The sequence below is a fragment of the Capsicum annuum genome, chromosome 4 (genome assembly GCF_002878395.1).
Source record: "Capsicum annuum cultivar UCD-10X-F1 chromosome 4, UCD10Xv1.1, whole genome shotgun sequence".
NCBI classification, from domain to species: Eukaryota; Viridiplantae; Streptophyta; class Magnoliopsida; order Solanales; family Solanaceae; genus Capsicum; species Capsicum annuum.
Window position 1 is genome coordinate 11782705 of NC_061114.1, and position 6287 is coordinate 11788991.

Below are 6287 nucleotides of genomic sequence, written 5' to 3' on the forward strand. Positions count from 1 at the left end.
GTCTTTCTTGCTTTTGCAGATAATATAATTTTGTAAGCAAAGTTGGATATTGTTTAATTGATTTTGAATGACTTGAAAGTGAAAAGCATCTATCAATTGAGGATGTAAAGCAATAGAAACATATCCGGTGTAATCCCACAAGTGATATCTGGGTAGGGTAAGATGTACGTAGACTTAAAGCAGATCATATCACTAGTGTGTTGAGCTGTTACATATGATATCAGTCACTCTCCACATAACCTTGAACGATGGTGGGACAAACGTCAGCAAGGATGTTGATTCTTGGGGGTGGGGGGTTGCACGTAACACCCTACATGAATCCCAAATCGATAAAACATGAGAGATCTGTCGGGTATGTCAGAAGTAGACCTTAGATCCTGGTGACGCGTTTTAAAACCATACAGGCTTAGATCCAAAGCTGACAATATCGTGGGCACCTAATGTAGGGAGTAATTCTTTCCTACGGTGGAGTCAGGAAAATTATATTGTATAAACACGATTAAATTCATTTTTTTAATGTATATGTATTTGTAGATGATAAATCCCTTAGCTTCCTTGTATGTTTATTTTCTTATATTTGAGTTCTCTTAATAAAAATTCTAACACCACTGAAGCTCCACTACAAGTTTTTGTGCTTTTACAGATGTTACAGATCTGTAAATTGATACACTCATTGTCATATTCTACAAATGCCTCCTAACAACAACAACATATCCACCATATTCCACAAAGTGAGGTCCCAGGAGTAAAGTGTACGTAATCCGTACCTCTACTTCAGAGGTGAGGTAGAGAGGTTGTTTCCGATGGACCTCCGGATTCTACAAATTTCCTAAAGCTGGAAAGATAGTTAGCTTGTTCCTATTTTGTGTGTCTTGTAGTTTCTTTATGTTTGCGATGTCAAATAGATCATAGTATTACTCTGCACGTCTTGTTTATTCTATTATCTAGTAGTGTGTTACCCTATTTTGCTGTTTGCTTTTATGTTTTCTGCTTGATAGTCTGTTATTTGTCTTGAGCTGGTGGTCTATCGGAAACATCCTCTCTACTTCATTTGAGGTAGTGGCATGAACTGCGTACACTTTATCCTCATCAAACCCCACTTTGTAGAAATACACTACATATATTTTGATGTGAAATGAGAAATTATGTACAAATCTTACTAGTTATCCCACATCGCCATTTTAATGTAAGTTTTGTTAAATTATATAATCAATATAAGTTAACCGGAGTTTGTGTTCGTAGAAAGGAGAGATGGTTGGCATCTCCCCCGACAGGGACGGGAACAGCCTTCGGGCTTTACCTGTTAACAGACACATCCGGTTAAGGCTACCCACCTCAGGTGGATCTCACCCAATTTTTTTATTTGTACATTTAATATAAAAAATATTTAAAATAAAATTTTATATATCCGAAAACCATGAAACACAATTTTTTTCTCGGCATTTGAGTCGTAAATTAAATTTTTGATCGGGAATTTGAATATAAATCTTTTTTATGGTGAATTTGAATATAACAATTTCAGATTTTAAAACAAAATTTTATATATTAGAAAACTAAGTAACACAATTTTGTTCTCGGCATTTGAATCATAAGTATAAATTTTTTAATTGCGAATTTGAAGTCGTAAGTTCATATATATAAAAATTACGTAACAAATATGATAAGGAAAAATTCTTTTAACTCTAAAAATTCGTTTAAAATATTTAAAAGGCATATAAAAGATATTGCCTAATTTGGGATAAAAGAGAGCATTTAGTTCTACTAATTTATAAGAGGACTAGTTGCGTAAGGCCGTGCTAAGCCCGGACCCAACTTCATGATATAAGATTTAAAATTTAATTTTACATTATTTATGTCTTGTTTGGTAAGTCACATGATTATTAATGTTTTTTGGTTATATAATTGGATAACTTTTAAATGACTTTATTTATGAGGAAGGAAGTATGAAGGAGAATTAACAAATACGAATCAACGTAGAATTTAATTTAAAACAAATAAATGGTGTGTTCAACATGTTTTAATTTTTTTTTCATATTTGACTGGTTAGATTTTTGGAAAAAGAAAGATTTTCTCTGGAGAAATAAATCTTTTTAGACTTATGAAAATGACTTCATGAAAATAGAAAATTATATTCCGCATGTTACATTTATTGATCCCTTCGTTGTTCAATACAGCTTCTCTTCACTCCCAGCAGTAGCTTCCATCTCCATCACCTTGTATCCCACCTCTCATAGTACTTATCTAAATTGAATATAAATACTCTTTAAATATTACTTTACTACTCAATATAAAATCTCTCTTGATTTGCTAAAATAATAAATAAAAAGGAGCCAAGCAAAATGAAAATGAAAGATAAAAGGATATTCTCTTAATTTTTTTTTATTTGTTTCTTTGACTTGACAAATAACTTAAGAATCAAATATATTGGGAGTAAAGCATACGAAGTTATTTTTATTATGTATGTTTTAAAAATTAAATTTGGCTTTTAATACTTTCTGTAATTACTTAATAAAATAATAATAATATAGAAAAAAGTTATAAATCTTTTTTGATTTTCTAAAATAAATAAGTAAGAAAATAATGATTTTTTAATATAAGAAGTAAGGAAAAAAATAACAAGTAATTCATAAGGAACAAGAAGAGATTTATTAAAAATTACTACTATATATAATTTAATTATCAATATATAAATAAAAATATCATGAAATGATAAATGGGGACAAATGTAACAATATGTATGGAAAAAATAATAAACATGTGTTACTATCTAATTGCACTAAAAGCTTTCTGAGAGCTACCAAAATATGTTATTCTCCATTATATTCGCTAGAGAAATAAATTTTTTTAGACTTATGAAAATAACTTCGTGAAAATAGAAAAATTATATTCCGCATGTTGCATTTATTGTTTCCTTCAATACACCTTGTCTTCACCCCACCATAGCTCCCATCCTTGCCATTCCATACCTCATCCCTTATAGCATTTATCTAAATTATATAGAAATAATTTTTAAGTAATATTTTACTTACATACCAAATATAAAAAATAAGTAAGAAACACAACAATATTTATAAAAATTATTTTTTATTGAAAAACCCATGTTAGTACCAAACACACTCAAAAAGAGAATAAGTATTATTAAAAAATAATAAATGCTCTGAAAATGAGATCGTAACTGCAACGTTGCACAAATTTTACTAAAATATAAAAAATAAATATGTACTCCATATGTTTCATTTTATTTTACATTTGTTGATTTAGTACTCCTATTAATAAGAAGCTATTTAATAGGAACTTGTTTATTTATTTCGATAATTATGATTTGAAAGTGAGACGATTAAATATTTTTTCATTCATTCCCATCCAATCAAAAAAGACTTTTTCGATTTTTTTTATTTTTTTTCTGGATTTTGATGAGTTGTAAGATAAAAAGTCCCTTTTTCTTAATTATTTCATAATTATCAATACCAATTTTAGTACTTCGATTACTGTTGGTTCGATCTTAACCCAGACCTCAATATCTCCTTTTTGTCTAACAGAAAAATGGATAATTTTTCAATCAAAATATTTATATGATTCACAACTATTCCGTTCTATAGTTACTTAGTGATAAGAGTAATATCGAAAGAAAATAATAAACCATTCTTTATTAGTTAAGATAATAAGCAAAATAAAAAAATATTTTTAGTATAAGGATCAATGAAAATGAAAAAAGAGATGGGTTTTGTCTTGGAAATCCAGGCGGGGAAATATAGGGGTGGGAGGGGTGTCCAAAACAACACTGGTGGTTGGGTAAGGGGCTTTGCGAAGGCCTTTTCTTGGACCACCAACAACCACATGGAACTTTTGGCCCTTAGAAAAGGTATTCAAAGGGTTGAGGACGATAATTTGATCTTCGTTGATATAAACCTTGATTCAATGAAAGTGATATCTATGCTATCTTTTGGTAATCCTCTATATAAAGCTATTATTGATGATTGCTGGTTAAAACTAAAAAGGCTAGAAAATTCAGGAGTGTTTTATTGCTATAGGAGTAAAATGAAGTGACAGATGCATTGACTAAATAGGGTGCTTCTGAGGATATCCAGTTAGAGACCACCTTTTATGTAGTTCCATCAATGTGTGCCCATTAGGCTGTATGGACAGACATTGCAGGAACTCATTTTGTTAGAATCGTTAATGCCTGTAACTATGATTCTTATGGGACTCTCCCTCATTTTGTATTTAATCCCATCTAACCTTAGTTGGGACAATAATTTTTGATTAATATATCCTCTTTTTCTACCCAAAAAAAAATAGAAAAAAAGAGAGAAAGAATATTCTCTCAATTCCTTTTTACTTGTTTCTTTGACTTGACAAACAACTTAAGAATTTAATATATTAAGGATAAAATATATGAAATTATCCTTATTAATTATGTTTTAAAAATTTAAATTCAGCTATTCTTACTTTACTTAATTACTTGATAATAATAATAATAATAATAATAATAATAATAATAATGTGAAAAAAGTTATAAATCTTTCGTGATTTACTAAAATAAATAAGAAAGAAAAGTAATTAATTTTTAATATAAGAAATACGTAACAAGTATAATAACATGAAAAGTAAATCATTCATAAAATAATAAATGAGGACAAATATAATAACATGTATGGGAAACAAGTAAACATGTGTAGATATTTAATTACATTAAAAAGTTTGTGAGGATTACCAAAAAGGGATATCCTCCCTTATATATAATAGTAATGTAACCAATCAAATTGCGTCAAAGCAGGCAGTAGGTCATGCCTGTTTGGGCATAACTTAATTGGTTATTCCTTTGCCTCTCTTTTATACCAAACTAATATAATTTACCATGGTTAAATAATTTAATGAAGTAAAACTAATGAAGAATATTTTCGATTCATTTAAAATAATTTAGGGATATTTTTTTGTCCTTTTTCGATATATATTTTAACTTACTATATTTTACTCAATAAACTAGGGTGTTAATTAAGTCCACATCCTAGCTACCTTTTTAAGTGCTATGTTGTATAGTTTCAATTTTTTGCCTCATTCTAATAGACTAACATTAAAACTATTTAAATTCTTTATAGCTTCTACTTTTAAAATATTATTCATAACTTTTGTTTGTTTCATTTTCATAATTTCTTAAAATATTTATTTAAAATATATAAATGAATGTAATAATAAAACTATGACATAGAAATTTAAAAACTTTTTAAATTAAATTGATATATGTACGGAAGATAACTACCCAAACAAAAGATAATGAAAATTGAAATAAGAAAATATTTTTAGTTTAATACAGTAAATTATTGTTTTAAGATATAACCTCTTATTCTATTTACTTCGCCACTCATACATTCTTTTTTTTTTTCTCATCTAGGGGTTGAATTTGAGACCTCTCATTAAGGGTAGAGTAGTTCCACCAATACACCACAACCCATATTTTTTTTTTAAAAATTCAACTATGTACATATGAAAGACTTACTTTAAAAGATGTAAAGTATTTTGATTGTGCAGATTAAGAAGAAAATGAAAGACTATATCATTATTTCAAATAAAAACAGATATCTACATTATTTTTTCTGATTTAAGTATAAACATTACCTGCTATTTCATTAAAATAAGAAACTAACAATCTATACAATAAATATTTTTATATACGATATTGAATATATATTAATATATTAATTTTTAATTAAACGCACTTTCACTAGTTTACTTCTAAAATGGAATGTGGGAGTAGACACAAATATGGATACTACTATTATCAAGTTTTACTGCTCCTTTTTAGTCAGTCATTATTCATCCATTTTTAATAATTGGAAGAATTATTTGGGTTAGCTAATTCAGTTGTCCAATTATATTTTATATTGATAGTTTTAAAAACATAATATAGTGATAATTTGAGATTTTATAGGAGATACATGGGCTTTGGGCCACAGGTGATAAAAGAGATTTAAAATGAGGTGTAGTTGACACAAGTCTTAATAATTAAGTAGAGGTGATAATTACTTAATTATGAATTAAGAAAGTTTGAAAAATTTCAAAATAACCTACAAATTTTTAAATTTACACTTTGATCTAAATGTTAGTCAATATAGCGGAAAACGAAGGGAAAAAAAGACGCATTTTCTCTCTCCTCATCCGTTGTTATTTTCTCTCTCTTCGCGACATTTATTGTTAATTGTTGCTGCTGCATTATTCATCATCTTCTGATTCATTATCATCATCTTATACTTCATTATCATCTTCATATTCTTCTTGTTGACCATTGT

General features: G+C 28.1%; 1 non-coding gene across 1 annotated transcript; it reads left to right on the plus strand.

The window, feature by feature from the left end:
• The first annotated feature begins 1232 nt into the window (after positions 1-1232).
• LOC124898350 lies at positions 1233-1361 on the plus strand. Its single transcript, XR_007055322.1, has one exon. It is a non-coding gene; the product is annotated as a U6atac minor spliceosomal RNA (small nuclear RNA).
• The last annotated feature ends 4926 nt before the right edge of the window (positions 1362-6287 follow it).